This window comes from Neomonachus schauinslandi, chromosome 2 (genome assembly GCF_002201575.2).
Source record: "Neomonachus schauinslandi chromosome 2, ASM220157v2, whole genome shotgun sequence".
In the NCBI taxonomy this organism is placed as follows: Eukaryota; Metazoa; Chordata; class Mammalia; order Carnivora; family Phocidae; genus Neomonachus; species Neomonachus schauinslandi.
The window spans coordinates 47,800,490-47,822,873 of record NC_058404.1 but is presented as its reverse complement, the minus strand read 5'-3'; the positions used below and the strand labels follow the sequence as shown (position 1 = coordinate 47,822,873).

General features: G+C 36.3%; 1 pseudogene; it reads right to left on the bottom strand.

Moving 5' to 3' along the window:
- Window positions 1-1,975: 1,975 nt before the first annotated feature.
- Window positions 1,976-2,604, bottom strand: LOC110588436 (annotated as a pseudogene).
- Between the last annotated feature and the right edge of the window lie 19,780 nt (window positions 2,605-22,384).

The following is a 22,384-nucleotide window of genomic DNA, read 5'->3' as shown; positions in this document are numbered from 1 at the left end:
CACTGATACCACACTGTCTTGATTATTTTTGACTGTTAGTAAATCTTGAAGTCTGGTAGTAACAGTCTTCCAGTTTTGTTCTTTTCATTTTTTAAAAGATTTATTTACTTATTTTAGAGAGAGAGAGAGAGAGAGCAAGCAGGGAGAGGGGCACAGGGAGAGGGAGAAAATCTCAAGCAGACTCCACACAGAGTGCAGAGCTTGACGTGGGGCTCGATCTCATGACCCATGAGATCATGACCGGAGCCAAAGCCAAGAGTCACACACTCAACTTACTGAGCCACTGAGGCACCCCCCAGTTTTTTTCTTATGTTCAATATTGTTTTGCTTATTCTGGGGTTTTTGCATCTCCATATAAACATTAAAAATCAGTTTGTCGATATCCACAAAATAACTTGCTGGGATTTTGATTGGGATTGCATTGAATCTATAGATCAAGTTGGGCAGCACTGTCTTCTTGACAATATTGAGTGTTCCCATCCATCACCATGGAATATCTATTTAGCTCTTCTTTAATTTCTTTCATCAGATTTTTGTGGTTTTTCTCATTTTGTTAGATTTATACCTAAGTACTTCACTATTTTGAGGTGCTAAGAAATGATATCGTGTTTTTTAATTTCAAATTCTGCTTGTTCATTTCTGGTATTGGGAAGTGATGGACTTTTATATATAAACCTTGCAATCTTGCTATAACTGCTTCTTAGTTCCAGGATTTTTTTGTTGGTTTTTTGACTTTTCTGCATAGATGATTATATCATCTGTGAACAAGGACAATTTTATTTTTTCCTTCCCAATTTATATACCTTTTATTTCCCTTTCTTGCTTTATTTCATTAGCTAGAACTTTCAGTACAGTGTTGAAAAGAAGTGGTGAGAGGGGACATTCTTTACCTGATCTTAGAGGGAAAGTTGCAAATTCTCACCATTAAGTATGATATTAGTTGTAGGGTGTTTGTAGATATTCTTTATCAAGTTGAGGACATTCCCCTCTTTCCTTAGTTTACCAAGTTTTTATCATGAATGGATGTTAGATTTTGTCAAATGCTTTTTCTACATCTATTGATATGATCATGTTATTTTTCTTCTTTAGCCTATTGATCTGATGGATTACATTAATTGATTTTCCTTTCTTTTTTTTTTACTTTTTCATTGTTTTTATTATGTACCACATTAATACCCTGCATAACCTTCTAGAAAGGGTAGATAAGCATAATCTAGTTATTTTTCATTAATCAGGAAAATGCTTCTCTGGTACAGCCACTCTGGAAAACAGTAGGGAGTTTCCTCAAAAAGTTGAAAATAGAGCTACCCTACAACCCAGCAATTGCACTACTGGGTATTTACCCCAAAGATACAAATGTAGTGATCTGAAGGGGCACGTGTACCCCAATGTTTATAGCAACAAGGTCCACAATAGCCAAACTATGGAAAGAGCCCAGATGTCCACTGACTGATAAATGGGTAAAGAAGATGTGGTGTGTGTGTGTATATATATATATATATACACACACACACATACATATACATACAATGGAATATTACACAGCCATCAAAAATGAAATCTTGCCATTTGCAATGATGTGGATGGAACTAGAAGGTATTATGCTAAGCAAAATAAGTCAATCAGAGAAAAATAATTATCATATGATCTCACTGATATGTGGGATTTGAAAACAAAACAGAGAATCATAGGGGAAGAGAGGAAAAAATAAAAGAAGATGAAACCAGAGAGGGAGACAAAGCATAAGAGACTCTTAATCATAGGAAACAAACTGAAGGTTGCTGGAGGGGAGGGAGGTGGAAGGATGGGGTAACTGAGTGATAGACATTGAGGAGCACATGTGCTGTAATGAGCACTGGGTGTTATATAAGACTGATGAATCCCTGACCTCTCCCTCTGAAGCCAATAATACATTATATGTTGATTAATTGAATTTAAATTAAAAAAATAAATTACAAAAAAGGAAAATTCTTCTTTAATCAGTATTTTCCAAACCCTTTGACACATAGTAATGATTAACTCCAGAGATGTGCCTATCTCTTTCCATCATACTCTACTGATAGGAATAATAGGCAACCTTTTCCTTGCCCCTGTTGTGGCTATGTCGGGGATGAACGAGCACAAGGCCATGACCCCGAGCCCAGGCAGAATCTCAAACCAAATCACACCTTGGTTGCCAAAGCTGAACCCTTCCTTCGTGGCCCCTTAAAGGAGACCCAGCCTCATTCATTGATTTTCTAATGTGAATAGCTTTGCATACCTGGGATAAATCCCACTTGTTTGTGGTATATAACCCTTTTTATGCATTGTTGGATATGATTTGCCAATTTTATCTTGAGGATTCTTGTATCTATGTTTATAAGAGATACTGATTTGCAATTTTTTAATGATGTTTTTGTCTGCTTTCAGTGTTTGGTATTTGGTTTTAGGGTATGCTGGGCTCATAGAATGAGTTAGGAAGAATTCTCTCTGCTTTTATTTTCTAAAAGAGATTCTAGAAAATTGATATGATTTAAATGTTTCATGTAGTTTACCAGTGAACCCATCTTGGTCTGGTATTTTCTCTTTTGGAAGGCTATTAATTTTAGATTCAATTTCTTTCATAGATATAGCTTTATCTCTTCTTGTGTGAGTTTTGGCAGATTGCATCTTTCAAGAAATTTATCTATTTCATCTAGGTTATCAAATGTGGGCAGAGAGTTGTTCATAGTATTCCTTTATTTTCCTTTTAACATCCATGGGATCTGTATTAATGTTCTCTCTTTCATTTCTGATATTAGTAATTTGTGCCCTCTCTTTTTTTTCTTAATTATCCTGGCTAGAGCCTTACTGATTTTATTGATTTTTTCAAAGAACCAGCTATTTGTTTCATTGATTTTCTCCATTAATTTCCTGTTTTTGATTTCATATTTTTATTATTTATTCTATTTTGTGTACTTTGGGTTTAATTTGCTCTTCTTGTTCTAATTTCCTAGGGTAGAAGCTTAGATTATTTTTAATCTTTCTTCTTTTCTAATATGTACATTCAATACTATAAATTTCCCTCTAAGCACTGCTTTCACTTTATCCCACAGATTTTAAGAACTTGGGTTTTCATTTTCATTTAAGTCAAATATTTAAAAATTTCTCTTGAGATTTCCTCTTTGACCCTTGTGTCACTTCGAAGTGTGTTGTTTAGGGATGCCTGGGTGGCTCAGTTGGTTAAGCATCTATCCGCCTTCGGCTCAGGTCATGATCCTGGGGTCCTGGGATTGAGTCCTGCATCGGGCTCCTTGCTCAGTGGGGAGCCTGCTTCTCCCTCTGCCTGCCGCTCCCCCTGCTTGTGCATTCTTGCTCTCTATCTGACAAATAAATAAATAAATAAAATCTTTTTGAAAAATGTATTGTTTAATCTCTGAGTATTTTGAGATTTTCTAGCTATCTTTCTACTATTAAATTCTAGTTTAATTCCACTGTGGGCCAAGAGAAGTCATATGATTTCTATTCTTTGAAATTTGTTAAGGTATGTTTTATGGTCTAAAATGTGGTCTATCTTGGTCAATGTCCCACAGGAACTTGAAAAGAATGTGCATTCTGTTGTTGGATGAAGTAATCTATAGATGTGCATTATATCCAGTTGATCAATGGTATTGTAGATTTTTACTATGTATTCAGTGGTTTTCTGTGAGCTGGATGTGTTCATTTCTGATACAGGTGTATTAAAGTCTCCAACTATAATAACAGATACATCTATTTCTCCTTGCAATTATGTTTTTGCCTGATGCTGTTTGATGCTCTGTTTGGTACCTACACGTTAAGGCATTTACGTCTTCTTGGGGAATTGTTCCCTTTAATACTATGTCAGGCCCCTCTTTATCCCTAAAAACTTTCCTTTTTATGAATCTTCTCTGTCTGAAATTAATATTGCTATTCCCCCTTTGTTTGGTCTAGAGTTAGCATGTTATCTCCTTCTCCATTCCTTTATTTTTAATCTATATCTGTTTTTCTATTTAAAATAAGTTTTTTTTGTAGACAACACATAGTTGCATCTTGTTTTTTTTTTTTAAGATTTTATTTATTTATTTATTTGAGAGAGAGAGCTTGAGTGGGGGAAGGAGCATAGGGAGAGAATCTCAAGCAGACTCTGTGCTGAGTGCCAAGCCTGACTCAGGGTTCAATCTCATGACCTTGAGATCATGACCTCAGCTGAAATCAAGAGTTGGACGCTTAACCAGCTGAGCCATCCAGGTGCCCCTGGGTCTTGTTTTTTGATTCACTCTGACAAGTGGCACATTTAGACCATTTATATTCAAAGTCATTACTGATATAGTTGGATTAGTATTTACCATATCTGTTGCTTTTTACATTTGTTGCCTTTGTTCTTATTTTTGTCTTCCAATCTTCTTTCTGCCTTATGTCATTTTAATTAAGCATTTTATATAATTCCATTTTCTCTCCTTTTTTAGCATATCATTTGTACTTTTTCCCCCTTTATTCATTGATTACCCTAGAGTTTGCAATATACATTTACAACTAATCCAAGCCTACTTTCGTTCTTTTTATTTTTTAAAGATTTTATTTATTTATTTGACAGAGAGAGAGCATAAGCAGTGGGAGTGCGAGAGGGAGAAACAGGGAGCCTGATGTGGGACTCAATCCCAGGACCCTGTGATCATGATCTAAGCCAAAGGCAGACACTTTACTGACTGAGCCACCAAGGTGCCCCTCAAGCCTACTCTCAAATAACACTGTGCTATTTCCCAGGTAGTGTGAACACCTCATAATAACCAAATAATGTTAATTCCTCCATTTCCTCCCTAATGTCATTGTTATCATTCATTTCATTTATACATAAGCATATATATACATTGTGGCTCTAATTATTATTTTGAACAAACTGTTATCTGTTAGATCACTTAAACATAAGAACAATAGTTTTTTATTTTACCTTCAATTATTCCTTCTCCAGTGCTCTTCCTTTCTTTTAGTAGATCTGAGTTTTTGACTTATACATTTTCCTTCTCTCTAAAAAGAGACATTTTTTGCAGGGTAGGTCTACTGGGAAAAAATTCTCTCAATTTTTGTTTGAGAAAGTCTTTAGTTCCTTTTCACTTTTGAAGGATAATGTCACATACAGAATTCTAGGTTGGTGGGTTTTTTTCTCTGAACCTTTTAAATATTTCAGATCACTCTTTTTATGCTTGCATGGTTTCTCAGAAGTCTTGTGTTTAGATGTATCTTTGTTCCTCTATAAGTAAGGTGGTTTTTGTTTTTGTTTTCCCCTCCAGCTTCCTTCAGGATTTTCTCTTTATCTCTTATTTTCTGTTTTTTTGAAAATGATGAGTCTAGGTATAGTTTTTTGGTATTTATCATGCTTGGTGTGTTCTTTGAGCTTCCTGTATGAGCAGTTTGTTGTTCAGCATTAATTTGGAGAAACTCTCAGTCCTTGTTGTTTCAGATATTTCTTCTATTCCTTTTTCTCTTTCTTCTCATTCTGTTATAATCTTCTGGTTTTTTTAATTATATTAAGTTAGCCACCATACAGTACATCATTAGTTTTTGATGTAGCGTTCAATGATTCATTAGTCGTGTATAACACCCAGTGCTCACCACAACACGTACCCTCCTTAATGCCCATCACCTGGCTACCACATCCCCCCACTCCCCTTCCCTATAATCTTCTGTTTTAAGCTGTATGTGTTATACCTTTTTAGTTGTACCACAGTTCTTGGATATTGTGTTCTGTTTTTTTCAGTTTTTTATCTGTTGGCTTTGCAGTTTTGGAGGTTTCTACTAAGATATTCTCAAGTTCAGAGATTTTTTTTCCCTCAGCTATGTCCAGTCTATTAATAAAGCCATCAAAGGCATTCTTCATTTCAGTTACAGTGTTTTTAGTCTCTAGCATTTCTTTTTTTTTTTTAATTAGAATTTCCATCTCTCTGCTTTCATTGCTTGTATGTTGTCTACTTTATCTATTAGAGCTTTTAGCATGTTAATCATAGTTGTTTTAAATTCCCAGCCTGAAAATTCCAACATCTTTGACATATTTGAGTCTGGTTCTGATGCTTGCATTACTCTTCAAACTGTGTTTTTTGCCTTTCAGTATGTCTTGTAATTTTTTTTTTTAATAACTGAGCATGATGAACTCAGTAAAAGGATCTGCTGTAAATAAGCCTTTAGTAAGATACTGCTAAGGCGTAGGCAAGGGAAAATGTTCTCTACTCCTATGATTAGGTCTCAAGTCTTTTAGTGAGCGTATGCTTTTAGACTGCATTCACATCTGATTTTCAGTCCCCACTCCCCTTAGGTGAAACAGGATGGCTAAAGTGGGGTGAAATTGGGTATTTTCCTTCTCCCACGTGTGAATCTAGAAAGGGCTTGAGTAGTTCCTTTCCCCCGCTCCCTTCCCTCTAGCCTTTTTGTGGAAGGCTAGAGTCATCTGGGGTTGGGTCTTTCCCTTTCTTGAGGTCAATTTGGATCTGATAGAAAAAAACAAAACAAAAAGCCCGGCAGGTATGGGTCTGGTTAAACAGTTTCTCCTGAAGGTAGACCTTGTTAAGAAGGACAGAATGGTCAGGCATATTCCAAAAAGGTTCTTTTTCCCCTTCTCCTACTAAGCACAAGTGGATTTTTCTCCAATACTCACTGTAAGAACCCAGTAGAAATCTAGGAGGTAAAACTCACAAGTGTGAGGACCTCCCAGTGATTTGGTTTCCCTGGAGTTTTAACTCTCAGGGTGGTCCATCCTGAACCTGCAGCAATTCATCAGTTATGTTTAGGCTTTCCTACCCCCAGCACTGGTTCCTGGGAAAGTTTCAGCTCAGTTTCTACTATGGAAAACCTATTCTCTGTATTTGCCTGTCAATTTCTCCAATTTGAGGGGCAGTGATTTGCTCTGTGTCCTCACTTCTCTTATGGATCTAAGAAGAATTGTTGATTTTTCAGTTTGTTTAGCTTTTTACTTTACTTTACTTTTTACTTTATAAGATGGAGTGGTGACTTCCAAGCTTCTTATGTACTGACCACAAACCAGAAGATTTGGGCTTATTTCTTTCTGCTCCTCAGACTGGATTTCATTTGATCTATTTTCAAGTGTGCTGATTGTTTCTTCCACCTGCTCAAATCTGTTAATTTATTTTTTCATTTCAATTATTATACTCTGTAGTTCCAGAATTTTTGTTTGGTTCCTTTTTATAATTTGTGTTTCTTTATTGATATTCCCTATTTATTGAGATATCATTCTCCCTGTTCCCTTTAGCTTTTCATCTCTGGTTTCCTTTAGCTCTTTGAGCATATTTTAAACAGTTTATTTAAAGTCTTCATCTAGTAAGTTCAATGTCTGTGCCTCCTCAGACACAGTTTTTGTTGATTTCTTCTATGAATGGGCTATACTTTTTGTTATTTTATATGCTTCCTAATTTTTGTTGAAAACTGAGCATTTTGAATATACTATGGCAACTCTGAAAATCAGATTTTCACCCATTTTAGGGCTTATTTTGTTGTTAGTTGTGGACTATGGCTGTTTAGTTTTTTAGTGGCCTTTAAAAACTATTTCTGTAAAGTCCCATATTCTTTCTCATGTGAGATTTCTGAAGCCTCTGTCCCTTTAGCTTGTGATCAGGTGGTGTTTTGACAGAAATTTCTTTGAATGTCTGGAACCAAAGGAAAAAGACAAGAAAAGAAAGAAATGGGAAAAACACTCTCCAACTGTGTTGGGGCACTCTTTCAGGGCTTTGACAGGCCATTTACAACACCAAGCCTCTACTTCTTGCTTGTGCTGAGCCTAGAGATCAGCCAGGGGTGAAAGTTTAGTGTCTTTCCAAGTCTTTTCTAAGCACACATCCTACTTTGGACATATGCATAGCTTTCTTGGCTCCTCAGTATACATAGTCACTTTGAATGCCCTAATTTGCAAAAAAAAGAAAGAAAAAAAGAAAGAAAGAAAGAAAGAAAGAAAGAAAGAAAGAAAGAAAGAAAGAAAGAAAAAGAAAAAAAGCCCTCTTCCCAGCTTTTCCTTCCAGGCTTTAGGCACATCTATTGCTTGCCTCAGCTGTACTCATTTGTCAAGGCAACGGCAGTAGCTAATTTGCCTTGCAAGGATTACAAGGAATTCCAACTGTATAACCACTTTTCTGCCCTGACGACTTCCAAGTTAGGGGAATGAAAAGCAAGCACTTTCAGATAGCCCCCACACAGGTTAGAACAGACCAACATATTTCTTTGAAAACACAGTGTACTCTTCTCTCTCTCAGACCGAGGCCCAGGGTCTCACAGTGGTAATGCAGGCTGCCAGCATCAGGACTACCCCTGAGCCAGGGATGCATGGGACCAGGGTAAGTAGAAATGCACAACTCTTTACTACCATTTTTGGTTGTCTTTTTCATAATTCAGCATTCCTTTTATTATTATCCAGAGTCCGGAAAATTTTGATTCTGACAGTTTTTACTTTGTTTTCCGAAGTTTCTGAAAGATATTTTTGCTGGGTATAGAATTCAAAGCTTACAAGTTTGTTGTTGTTGTTGTTGTTTCAGTATTTTATTTATTTTTGAGAGAGAGACAGAGAGAGAGAACACGCCCACACTCGCTCACCTGGAGGCAGGGGAGAGGGAGAGAGAAAATCTTAAGCAGGCTCCATGCCAAGCACAGAGCCTGACACTGGGCTTGATCTCAAAATTCTGAGATCATGACATAAACCAAAATCAAGAGTCCCATGCTGAACTGACTGAGCCACCCAGGTGCCCCTCTTTCAATACTTTAAAAATGTTGCTCTGGTGGCTCCCTGTTTGCATCTATTTCCAATGAGAAATCTGATAGCCTTTTCTTTGTTCCCCTGTAAAATACTGTTGATGTTTTTACTTCACTGCCTTTAATATTTTCTCTTTATTACTGATTTTCAGCCATTTGATTATGTGTTATCTTGATTTAGCTTCCTTTATGTTTTATGTGTTTGGGATTTATTAAACATTTTGGATCTCTGTTTATAAGTTTGATCAAATTTGGAAAAATTTCAGCCATGATTTCTTAAAAAAATTTTTTTTGGTCGCCTGCTCTCCTCTCCTTGTGGATGCTATTTATACATATATTAGGTTGCTTAGTGTTTTTTATAGCTCACTGGTGCTCTTTTCATGATTTTTTTTCCCTTTATGTTTCATTTAGAATGGTTTCTATTGGAATTGCTTAAAGTTCATTAATCTTTTCTTCTGCAATATTTAATCTACCATTAATCTCATCTGGTGTATTTTTCCTGTTAGACCTTGTAGTTTTTAATCCCAGAAGTATGACTTGAGTCTGTTTTATATCTTCCATGTCTCTAATTTTTTTAACAGATAAGACACAGATTTACAGGTGCCTGTAAATAATGGTTCAATAAACATAAGAGTGTATATATCTTTTCAAATTAGTGTTTTCATTGTCTTTGGGTAAATACCCAGTAGTGGAATTACTGGGTCATATGGCAGCTCTATTTTTAATTTTTTGAGACACCTCCATACTGTTTTCCACAACAAGTGTACCAGTTTGCATTCCCACTAACAGTGCATTAGGGTTTCTTTTTCTCCACATCCTCGCCAACACTTGTTATTTGGTAGAAGCATTTCTTTATTGTGTTTTTAGTAAGTGTGTCTGCCAGTGGTAGCAGTAGCAAAGGCAGGTAAATCTTGGCCACTGGCTTCCTGCTCAGATATCATGCTTCCCACAGTAGCAGCCACACAAATGCAGTCTTGACAGCGTAGCATCTGTGGGCTCTCAGCCTGGGAGCAGCAGGCACTTTGGATCCATGGTCTTCTGCAGCATCAGAAGGAATATGCATTCCTGGGTGTAAGGTAGTTTTGGCAGTTCCAAGAGCTGCCTCCTCATTACAGAAATAACTGTGGGCTCTGGATAACACTATTTCCTACTTTGATTCTTCAGCTTTAGGGCTGGGAGTGGCTTCTTGAAGTAACTAGTCTATATATAACTTTTTTTGTATAATCAATATATTGTATTAAATTTTTTTATAATCTATGATGTTTCTTCAAAACATCCACAATACTTTCTTTCTCCTAACTGAACACTAAGTGTTATAGGAAGATATAAAATAATTGGATTATACTTTATTTAAAGATTCTGTCAGCATTACTCCACTGTCTTCTAGCACTCAGCATTGTTCTGGGGAAATTTGAGGTCAGCTTGATTCCCTGCTCTGCTTTATAATTTGCTTTAATATTTTTTACTGGATACAGATGATTTTTTTTCTTCATTTTTGACATCCATTAGCTTTGTCCATTTGTCTGGATATGGATTGTTCTGTATCAGGTTTTCCCAGACATCTGTATGTCTTTTTTTTAAAGACTTGGGTCTTGTTTCTGGAAAATTTCCTTGAATCATGGAGTGCACTTATTCCCTTATTTTTCTCCAGATACACAAATGAGGTATATGATAGAACTCATCTTCCTGTCTTTAGTATCATTTTTTGATCATTCCTTCTTTTTTTCCTCAATGCTATACTCCTCTTCTTCTGAATATTTTATATGACAGGCAGAATAGCTGCCCCTGCCCCCCCAAAGATGTCCAGGTTCTAATCACTGGAACCTGTGTCTGTGTTACATTACAAGGCAAAAGGGACTTTGTGAATTCAATTAAGTTTATAGACTCACAAACAGGGATATTATCCTGGATCAGCTGGTTGGGCTCAATCTGATCACATGAGTACTTAAAAGTAGAGAATTATCTCCCTAAAAAGGGATGAATCAAAACAGGAAGTTAGAGAGATTACAAACATGAAAAGGATTCAACTTGCTATTTTTGGTTCTAAGATATCGGGACCCATATAGGGCAAGTCCTCTAGGAGCTAAGAAAGGCCCAAGTTGCACAAGCAAACAGAGACCTCAGTCCTAACCTACAAGGACCTGGATTCTCCCAGCAATCTGAATGTATTTCAAAGTGGATTCTTCCTAGAACCTCCTGATAAGACTCTAGCCAGTGAACATAGTGATTTCATCCTTGCAAGATTTGGAACAGAAAAATTAGCCAATACCACATGTATTTCTGACTTGCAGAACTGTGAGATAAATAAGTTTGTGTTGTTTTAACCCTCTCAGTTTGTGGTGATTTGCTTGGAAGCAATAGAAAATGAACTTATTATACATCATGCTTCAATACAATTTATTTAAAAATGAAGAGATCAAAGTGGTACACTAAAATAAGAAATGAATGAATTTGAAATTTTGAACTAATACCTCTGACTATAATGATCTTTTCCTTTACATTCCAGTGTTAACATATTACAAATTTTATTGTTATTGTTCAGAATTTCCACTAAAATATATGGTCACCCACATTGATTTTATGAATAAGACTTTATATTTAAGTATCTAAATATAAAAGAAATATAGAGCAAAAGTTTGTAAATATGGGAGAAACAAGTAAAAAAGTAAAAAAAAGATGCATCACTGAAGAAGTGTATAAAAAATTTCTAGACAAAGTAAGTAACATGGATAGAACTATTCAAGTAAAATAAGTTACCAAAATTACACTACAGTGTATAATTTCATCATTCTGTGCAATAGTGGTAGAAACATGAATTAATTTGGCTTATCCAATTAATCAATTAAATCTATTATATTTTGAAGTACTCACTAGGACAGGAAATAAAATTTTTAAAGTTTTTATGAATCAAGGACTTCGGTTCTAGCTATCATAGAATAACAGGGAATAGACTTATCTTCTGACAATACACAACTAATAAACTGGATCAAATATACAGAACAATAGTTTTTAGACATTGCACAAAGTCCTATTGCACAATTGCATAGGACTTTGATACATGAGAGAAAGGAAACAAGTAAATCCTATGATTACCTTGGCTTCCTACTTCAAGGGAGAACCACAACAGGAAAGAGAATCAAAAGCAGAATATGCAAGACTTGATTAGGCAATGATGACCTTGAGACAGAGATCTGAGTCCAGGGAGATAAGATGACTGGCAGAGTTGGGCAGAGTTCTGGAGAGAAAGAACCAATGCATGAAAAAGAAATATGTGCATTGATCCCTTTTATTCTTTGCCTAATACTAAGCCATGCAAGCATAGAGTGAAACTCTATAAGCAAAGAAGGCATGGGAAATTGTAAGCTGAACAATTTTCAGGGATGTACATTACTTAGGAATAAGATATATTTAGGTTCTGATAAGACAGACGGGAGAGTTTTCATTGAACACTCAGTAAAGACCCCAGAAAGATCATGCCTTAGGAGTAGTTCTAAATTATCTCTAGAGTAAAAATATTCCAGGCCAGTGATGTCCAGTATAGTTACTAGGGCTATGGAACTGAATTTTTAGTTTTACTTAATTTTAATTAATTTAAATAATTTATATTGAAACTTAAATAGTCAAATGTGTCTAGAGGCTACCATATTGGGCAGTGAAGTTCCATGGCCAACCTCATGCACCTTAATAAAGACAAGTCTTGAGGAGATGAAATTGAACTGCAAATAACTGCTTGCTATAACAAATCCCAAAACTCTTTAAGAATACAAAATCTAGATGTTCAGCTATGATTCAAAATGTCCAGAAACTAAGACAAAAATTATTAGATATGCCAAGAAGTAGAAAAAATGTGAGCCATAACTAGGACAATCAATCAATAGAAACAGACCCACAAATGACAAAGATGATGGAATAAGTAGACAAAGATGTCAAAATAGGGTAAATATACTCAAAGATTTTAAGGAACACCATTAACATACTGAAGAGAAAAATGAAAGATTTTTAAAAACTAATAGAACTCTTAGGGATGAAAAAATAAAATATCTGAAATAACAAATTCAGTTATTAAGGACAATTGTATATTACAGAAGAAAAGACTTGTAAACTTGAAGAGAGCAATAGAACCCATTTTTTTTTAAGCCAGAGAATAAGGATGGGAAAGAAAATGAACAGTGACATAAGGGATATTATCAAAAAATCTAACATACATATAATTGGAGTCCTAGAAGGAGAGCAGTGGGAAAGACAGAGAAAACCATTAAAGGAATAATTTCTTTGAAGAAAAATTTCCCAAATTGATGTAAACTACGGTTCCATGCTTACAAAATACTCAACAAACCCCAAGCAGGAAAAACATGAAGAAAATCATACCACAGCACATCATAATCCTGCGGCAAAGAAAAAAAAAAAGCGGTAAAGAGAAAATCTTAAAAGCTGCAGCAAAAAACACCACCTAACTTACAGGGAGACGAAGTTTCATTGGAAACCATGGAAAGCAGAAAATATTGGAATCTCTTTAAAGTGTTGAGGGTATAAAAGTCAACCTAGAATCTATACCCAGAAAATTTCCCTCAATAAATACATTACAAAGAAAAAAAAAAAAGGCCAACATCATAATAGCTATTATTTAGTGCCATGGCCCATGCTAGGCACTTACATATATTTACCTCAATTGATCCTCATTATTAGCATCATTTAACCAATGAGGAATCTAAAACTTACTTCCAGGGGCACCTGGGTGGCTCAGTCAGTTGAGGGTCTGACTTTGGCTCAGGTCATGATCCTGGAGTCCCAGGATCAAGCCTCACATCGGGCTCCCTGCTCAGCAGAGAGCCTGCTTCTCTGTCTGCCCCTCACCCCACTTGTGCTCTCTCTCGCTCCCTCTCGCTCCCTCTCGCTCTCAAATAAATAAATAAAATCTTTAAAAAAATAAAAAAACAAAACTTACATCCATGGGGTAGCTTGGACAAGGTTATGGAGGACAAACAATAAAACCAGGATGTATTCATTCCGTCATTCAATAAATATTCTTTGACTGTTTATTAAGTGCTAGACATGTTTTAGGGTCCAGGTTACTACAGTTAAGGGTCAGACAAGACCTCTCTTTTGTAGTTTCCTGTCTCATTAGTGAGTCAGGTAATTATCAAGTGAATGACTGACTTAATTTCGGATAGTAAGAAAATTGGAGGTCTGGAAGTTGGTGATCGAGGCTCACTGAAGGGGAGCCAATGAGTCATTAGTCTGGAGAAAATGATCTAAGGAGTAGACGTCTGAACTAGGACATATGGGAGGTAATCTAGTGATAATAAAACCTTGGTGTACCCTTGGACGGGAACAGAGGGCCAAGGAAGCGTTGTGGAGCTGGAGACAATGACCTATATTAGTTAGGGGTCTGTAAACTATAGCAGGGTTTCCTTGGTGTAGAGAAGCAGGTTTCAGTTAAGGCAAACTGAATTACTAAGTAAAGCCCGAATTCCTCCCCATTGAGCTGGTAAAGCTGGTAAAATTTGCGATCCTAGTGAGGGGCAAAACACGTGGTCTGGCCGGCTCCACTCTGGAGGAAGGCCTGAGTGTTAGTCTGTAAAGTATGTTATCACGAGGGGAAATTTGTGTTTTACATGTTAAACTGGGTCTGGATGCTAGAGAATTTGTATGTACCACATTACATTTTACTTCCCCCACTGCCTTTATTCAAAACCAGTTAGATAAGAAGTCAGGTAGAAGAGAGGGTCAAACACATACAATAGCAGCTAACGTTATTATGCCCTTCATATATGCTAGACTCGGTAAGGACTTCATATAGTTAGTGTCCTATTGAATTCTCTCAACAATCTCACAAGTTAGGTATTACTACTATTCTACAGATAGGAAAACTGACACACTTGCAACGTACTATCCACAAGATGGCAGTGGTAGAGCTAGGACTTGAATCCAGAACCATTTGACTCCAAAGCACAGACTCACAGCTACTATGATCCCTTTGTATTTTAACACAAACGTGGAAGAAGTGACTACTGTTTTCTAATTGTAGTCTAGTTTCTTAGCCTCCAGGGCACTGTCTAGAAAAAATGGGCCTGGTTGGGCCAGATTCTTCTTTACCCAGATTTCCAGAGATCCAACCTGGCCCCATGTTGAGTTATTCTATGCCATCTGCGCTGCCATGCACACTTCCTTCAGAATCTCTCATTATCAGAGTTCCTACTTTCTATTCAGGGGCTTATGCAAAGTTCAATCTATGAGGCTCAATGATTTAGCACTTCTCTTGTAGGAAAGAATTTTTTTCCTTTCAAATGCTCAAAAAAAAAAAAAAATCCACACACACACACACAAAAGAACGAAAACAAACAAAAAACAAAAAAACAACCTGCTCGCTGCCTGTGCATTAATCCAAGGAATGATCTCTTTCAAATTTCCTGTCAAGAGAAAGAACCACAATTATATTGTGCAGAAAATGTTTTACCTTGATATCTGAAATTTCATCCAGTTCTAGAACCTTGCAATTTTATTGCCCTTGGAAAAATAAGGGCCAAATTTAATATAAATCAGTAAGGACATGGACATTTTGATCCACTGCTTTGGCACCTGTCACACTGATATCTAAATTAGGACCTTAAGCTTCTTTCTTTCTTTCTTTCTTTCTCTTTCTTTCTTTCTTTCTTTCTTTCTTTCTTTCTTTCTTTCTTTCTTTCTTTCTTCTTTCTCTCTCTTTTTTCTTTCTTTTCTTTTCTTTCTTCTCCTTCCTTCCTTCCTTCCTCCTTTCCTTTCCTTTCTTTTCCTGTCCTGTCCTGTCCTTTCTTCTTTTCTTTTCTTTCTTTCTTTCTTCCTGCTTGTTTCACTTTCTAACAAAGCTTTGTCTACAACCTTTTTGGTGGACAGTTATACACTGTATCCAGATTTAAAATGTAGCTGATTGATCTAGAACTTTCATTTTCAGGAAATTAGTCTAACAAAATAAAGAGTACTAGATGTCTGTATATGGATAGCCACTGCAAAATTACTTGCAACAACAACAACAAAAAGTTAGAAAAAAATCTAGATGTGGCCAACAGGAAGTCAATTTAATTAATATACCACGGTGTATCTTTGTAATGCTGCCATTAAAAATGAAAATGTTTCTCAGTCGTGGGAAAATGTGGGCCATAATGTGAAAATCGTTTATAAAACAGTGTGAGTAGAACTCCAGTTTTTGTACACATGAAAGCAAAACGAATGACGCCTGCGTGGTGGCATTATGGATGAACTTTATTTTTTTTTCTGGCAATCTAACATAGTGGTTAAGACTATGGGTTCTGGAGGGGCGCCTGGGTAGCCCAGTTGTTGAGCATCGGACTCTTGGTTTGGTTGGGGTCATGGGACTGAGTCCTGCGTGGAGCCCTGAGCTTCTCGCTCTGCTCCTCCTGCTCATGCTCTCTCTCTAAAATAAATAAGTAAATCTTTAAAAAAAAAAAAAAAGCCTGTGGGCTCTGGAGATGGCCCAACTAGGTTGAAACCTTGGCTCTACTATTTACTAGTTGTGTGGCTCCTAGGCAAGTCACTTTTATGAAAATTAGATGAGTTAATTTATGTAAAATCTTTAGTGCAGTGAAACTATCATCATCATCCTCCATTATAAAATAGAAACAAAATTAAAAATAAAAAGTGCCTTTAATAACAAAGAGGCAGTGTGTTTAATATTGTACAAAAGGACACATGGGAACAAGAGTAAGAAAAACTGGGTTTGAGCCCAAGCTTTTACCAAGTGGTGAGTTTTTGTTTTTTTTTTTAAAGATTTTATTTATTTGACAGAGAGAGAGATAGCGAGAGCAGGAACACAAGCAGGGGGAGTGGGAGAGGGAGAAGCAGGCTTCCCGCCGAGCAGGAAGCCCGATGTGGGACTCGATCCTGGGACCCTGAGATCATGACCTGAGCCGAAGGCAGACACCTAACGACCAAGCCACCCAGGCACCCACCAAGTGGTAAGATTTTGCGCAAGTCACATCCTCTGAGTCCTGATTTCAAGGGTCAAATGGGGAGAGTAACACTCACCATTTCAGAAATGTAGTTGGGATCAAATGAAAGTTTATAAGAGGACTACATAAACCAGGATATACTCTGCAAAATATTTTATTATTATATTGAGTGTTGACTCCTTAATGTCATACGCAATTACAAATAATTGTGTCCTTGGGGCGCCTGGGTGGCTCAGTTGGTTGAGCGACTGCCTTCGGCTCAGGTCATGATCCTGGAGTCCCTGGATCGAGTCCCGCATCGGGCTCCCTGCTCGGCTGGGAGTCTGCTTCTCCCTCTGACCCTCCCCCCTCTCATGTGCTCTCTCTCTCTCTCAAATAAATAAATAAAATCTTTAAAAATAATAATAATAATAATTGTGTCCTAATTCCAAAGCAGGAGAGGTACAAACTCAAATGGTCACAGAAGAAAGGGAAGTTAAGTAGATGTAGTGGAATAAACTTGTCCACGAGATCCGTCAGCACTTGGCCACGAGGGGAGAGAGTGAAGAAAGGGTAAGAGGAGGAGAGAAAGAACTTTATATTTTCTTAGAGTGGCAGGGTTCCTGGTGTGGCATTCCATCACATCCTAACCACCTGTTCTTTGCTATTTAAGATAACAACTATATAAGCTGATCAATCTGGATCCCTTCTGGCATTGTTGAGTAAACTGCTGGGCAGCAAGGGTTTGATCTAGATTGGGGCCAATAGATTAACATTTTCAAAGATACTGGGAAGAAGCAAAATGTCACTAGTGAAAGTTCAAATTTTGGTGCTTCATTCTGCTGACTTTGCTGCGTGATTCAGAGAATAATAAAGTAACAGTACATTTCAATTCCCACAAGGGACATATGTTATAGTTCTCTTTGTAGAGTGACTCACAGCTATGTGACTCTTGATGAAACAGTTTTATGTTTTGCCATTTTTCAACTGAGGAGCTTGGCTTAATGAGGTTTGAGGCCCCTTTAAGCAATAAAGTACTTCTTTATTGATGTATAGGTCAAGATTATGCTAATAGGACATATTATTGGTAATTTGGAGTGGATTCTTTACCTATAATAATTTTAACTATTATAACCTTGATGGAGTTCAGAATTAAAATAAGAAGGATCTTCTGGAGAAGAGAGTGACCACCACAGAAATAAATATCACCTTACCTCTGTGCCACCCCACCCCCACTCCGCTGGGATTACCGAGAGTACACCTGAGTAAAAGAAGCAAAACCATGCTAAAGCATTGAGATGAGACCATCTCATTTAATTTTATGAAGCTGGCCCAATCCTGACAAAAACAGCTATACACAAAAACTAAAGATCAATGTCATCTAGTAGACAGAGGTAAAATTCCAAAAATATTATTCATCAATTTAGTAGTTTCAAAGGGAATAAAAATAAACTCAATAGACAGCCACAGCATTTGATATTGTTACATTTGATAAAAAGAAAAAAAATCTTAGTGAAAATAGAACCAGGGAGATTTTTCTTCTTAACGTGATAAAGAGTATCTCAATCAACAGCCCACATTATACTTAACAACAAACACCAAAGGTATTCCCCATGCAGTCATGAATAAAACAAACAACTTCGTATCTGTTTTTTATTTAGCATTACTTTGAAAGTTACTGCTATTAAAGCAGAAAAGTCAGAGATTTGGAAATAAGAGATTCAATACTGGAAAATAAATGAAATTATGTGTAGACAATATAATTACACAAAACACCAAAGTATCAACTGACATACAAAGTGCAATTACTAAATGTTCTAGTTAATGGCTAAATTTAAAATATAGTGAAATTAATAGCTCTCATATGTCATCATTAATAAAATGAAAATGCAGTGAAGAAATACAATGAATCATAATAAAAAGCATGAAGTGTAAAAAATGATTAAAGAGCTTTTTCTCATTTTCTAACCATAAATGAAGGGAAGGACTTTCTATCCATAAATGAAATAAACTCTTTGGTTGGAATACAAAAGAAGAAGAAGAAGAAGAAGGAGAAGGGGAGGGAGAAACAGTTTGAGAAGAGGGAGGAGGAGAAGGGGGAGGGGGAGGAAAAGAAAGTAAGAGAAAACACAGTCTATGGTATTTTGTTATAGTAGCCTGGCAGAGTAAGTAAGCAAAAAACCAGAATGTTATGAATAACTATGCTCATAAATTTGATAACTTAGATGAAATGGACAATTTCCTTGAAAGTCAAACTGCCAAAACTCAAGAAGTAGTCTGCATAATTCCATTTAAAGAACTGAGTTCAGATAAAAATCTTCCAATAAAGAGGCCCAAATGGCATTATTGGTGAATACTATCCAACATTTAGGGAAGAAATTATATGAATTCTACCTACATTCTTCCATAACTCATTTGATGAAGGCAAAATTACACTGACCGGACAATGCCATTAAAAGGAAAGGAAACTACAGATCAGTATCCCTTATGTACATTGATGCAAAAATACTCAACAAAATACTAGCAAAGGAATCTAAACAATATTCTGGAAATTCAAGGCTGGTCCTACAAAGGAAAATGAATATGATTCACACACCAACATTATGAAGAAAAAAAAGACATGATCGTTTCAATAGATGCAGAAAAAACATTGGAGGAAACCCAACATCCATTCATGATTAACAAGTCTCAGAAAATCAGGAATAAAAGGGAGTTTCTTCAGCCTAAAAAAGGCCATTTACAAAAATCCTACAATTAACCTACTTAATGGTGGAAGACTGAATGCTCGCCTCCCAGGACTGGTGACAAGGCAAGGATGTGTCTGACCTCACCACTGCTTTCACCATCACCTGAAAGGTCTAACCAGTCCAGCAGGGCAAGGAAAAGAAATAAAAGGCATTTGAAAGGAAAATTAGAAAGACTGTAAAGAAAGAAAATGTTTATTATAAATAAGCTGCAGACAACATGACTGAATAGAAAACTTCTAAAAATCTACATAAGTGGATTTGGTTAAGTTATCGGGATACAAGGTCAATATACAAAAATCAATTGTATTTCTAGATATTCACAATGAACAATTAGAAATTGAAAATTTTGTATGTATACACACAAAAAACATGAACTAAGAACAATATATGTGCAAGATCTGTATACTAAAAACTAAAAACACTGATAAAAGAAGTCCACGACCCACATAAAACAGAGCGATACGCTGCATTCATGGTTTGGAGGACAAATACTAAAATGTCCACTCTCCCTGAACTGGTCTATGCATTCAGTACAATTATTATCAAAGCCAAGAGGCTGACTCTAAAATGTATAAAGAAAAGGTAAAGGAACCCAAATTGCAAAACGTTTTTTAAAAAGAATAAAGTTGATTTACTGGCTTATGGGAAGCTATAGCAACCAAGGCAATGTAGTATGGGCGAAAGCACACGTATGAACTAATGGAACAGTTTAGAAATAGACTAATACTGTGTCAGCTGATTTTCGACAAAGGTGCAAAGAAAAACTTTGATCTGTGGTGGATATGTAATTTTTATATGTACAATATGTAAAAAGTAACTCAAATGGATTCCAGACCTAAATGTAAAAACTGAAAACTTCTGAAATCCTAAAAAAAAAAAATCTTTGTCACCTTAAGTTAGGCAGGTTTCTTAGATAGGACACCAAAAGCATAATCCATTAAAGAAAAAGTTGCTCAAGTGGACTTTATGAAAATTAAGAACTGCTGCTCTTCAAAGAGCTCTGTCAAGAGAAGAAAAGACAAGACAAGCTCAGACTGGGAGAAAATATTTACACAACATATGTCTTGTATCAAGATTATAGAAATTAGTACCTGGCTAGAAATACAAAAACACAAATTGGTTTACCACTTTTGACTTTTTCAAATTAAAGATAAAACATAGGATTTTTGTCCATTAGTGAGAATGTGACGATATGGGTAATCCCATAGAGTTGTTACGGAACTTCCAGTTTTGGAAGGAAATCTGACAAGATCTATCAAATCTTAAATATATCCATACCCTTTAATACAGAAACGATACTTCTAGAAATGTATCCTTAAAAATCTTACACTAAGGTACTTCTGTTTGCAAAAATGAAAACAAAAATCAGCCCTCACAACAGGGACTGATGAAATAAATAGCGGATCATCCAATGTGAGGCTATGCAGACAGGGAAATCTTGCTTCAAGAGTATTCTGATCTGGGAAACTGCTCAAAACAACGGTAAGTGGAGAAATAGGACATAGAACTATACAGGATTCCATTTTCGGTGAAAAAGAAAAGACAAACGTTTTCTCTGCATGATGAGATTACTGGTGGGGTACTTTTCCTTTTTGTACTTCCTGAAAAACATGTATTCAAGATACAGTAAAAGGAAATGGTGTCCCAAAGTTAACTCCACACAAAGTTCGACATAAACCAACATGTAATTCCCGGTTTCCTTGTAAAAGAAAGCGAGCGTGGCACGTAAGGATTCGGTTTTGCAAAAGGTGGGCAGACTGTATAGGCTATGATTGACAGCTCAAAACTCCTTCTAATTTCCTTTTGGTTGCTTCCCCAGGAAGATACGACCATGACAGACATCGTTGACCGACATGAGGGATCCCCCCTCGATCACTGGGCCCTCAATTGAGCACTCCTAGTATTCATGTTGAATACTGGTTTTATCTGGACACAAATACGCTTTGGACTTTCCCTTTATCTGGCTCCCAACTTAGTTTTTAATAATTAAGGTCTTACAGTTCAGGCATAGAATTCTCCTGTTGATGTATTCTTAAAAATACCTGTTCAGGGCTTAACCATTGCCCCCTAGTGGGAAAGCCCTCAAATAACTTGTTGCTGTTCACACACTAGAGTGTAACTGTAGCTAGAATATTAAAAGAAACAAGTACTGTCTTTGCCCTTTATGCCAGTTTATTTCTTTGCCAGGTTTCTCCTTTTGGAGGAATCTTGTAGTGCCTTCAGTATGATAGGTTCTGTGCTAAAGAGGAACTTTTCGTATGTATTAACTTTAATCCCATAGGGTGGGCATTTCTTTGTTTTTATGTTTATTTAAGGTGGCCATTTCTTAATGCTTACACAGAGGTAAGTCACAGCGCTAATACCATTATGCAATAAAATGTCAAGGAGACAAAAAATTTATCATTATGCTTAAAAAAGTATCTTCAGCAGTTGAGAACATCCCAAGACCTTGCAAATTCACTAATCATTTGATACTACTACTGAAGAGTTAAAAATGTTTTGGCCTCATATGCATTTTTACAAAATGAAGCAGGGTCAGGTTCTAAGGTTTTGGGGGAAGAGATGTGTAAAAAACCTTTTTAGCCATGGTTAACACGCACACAAACACACACACAAACACAGCTTACCAACCAACTGAATAAAGAAGATACCCCATATAGTAGTGCTCTCAAATACTAAATAAATTGACTTGGTTCTCGATTACCTAGCATTCACCTTTTTTCTCTTTTCTTGGCTTGGTTTTGTTCTTCCAGAAGTGTACAGTACTACCTCCACTTGAATGTATATGTGATTAAAAAAAAAAAATGCTGAAAGTGTTCCCTAAGAAGGTAATGATTTATATTCCACTAAAAATACTTCTCAGTACTGTTTAGGTTTCACATATAAATTTTCCAAGACTAAAAACCTATTACTTGAAATAAATCATGTTACACACCGGAAGAACCTGTTTTCATATTTCTCATTTTCTTTAGGAATATCTGTAACCAG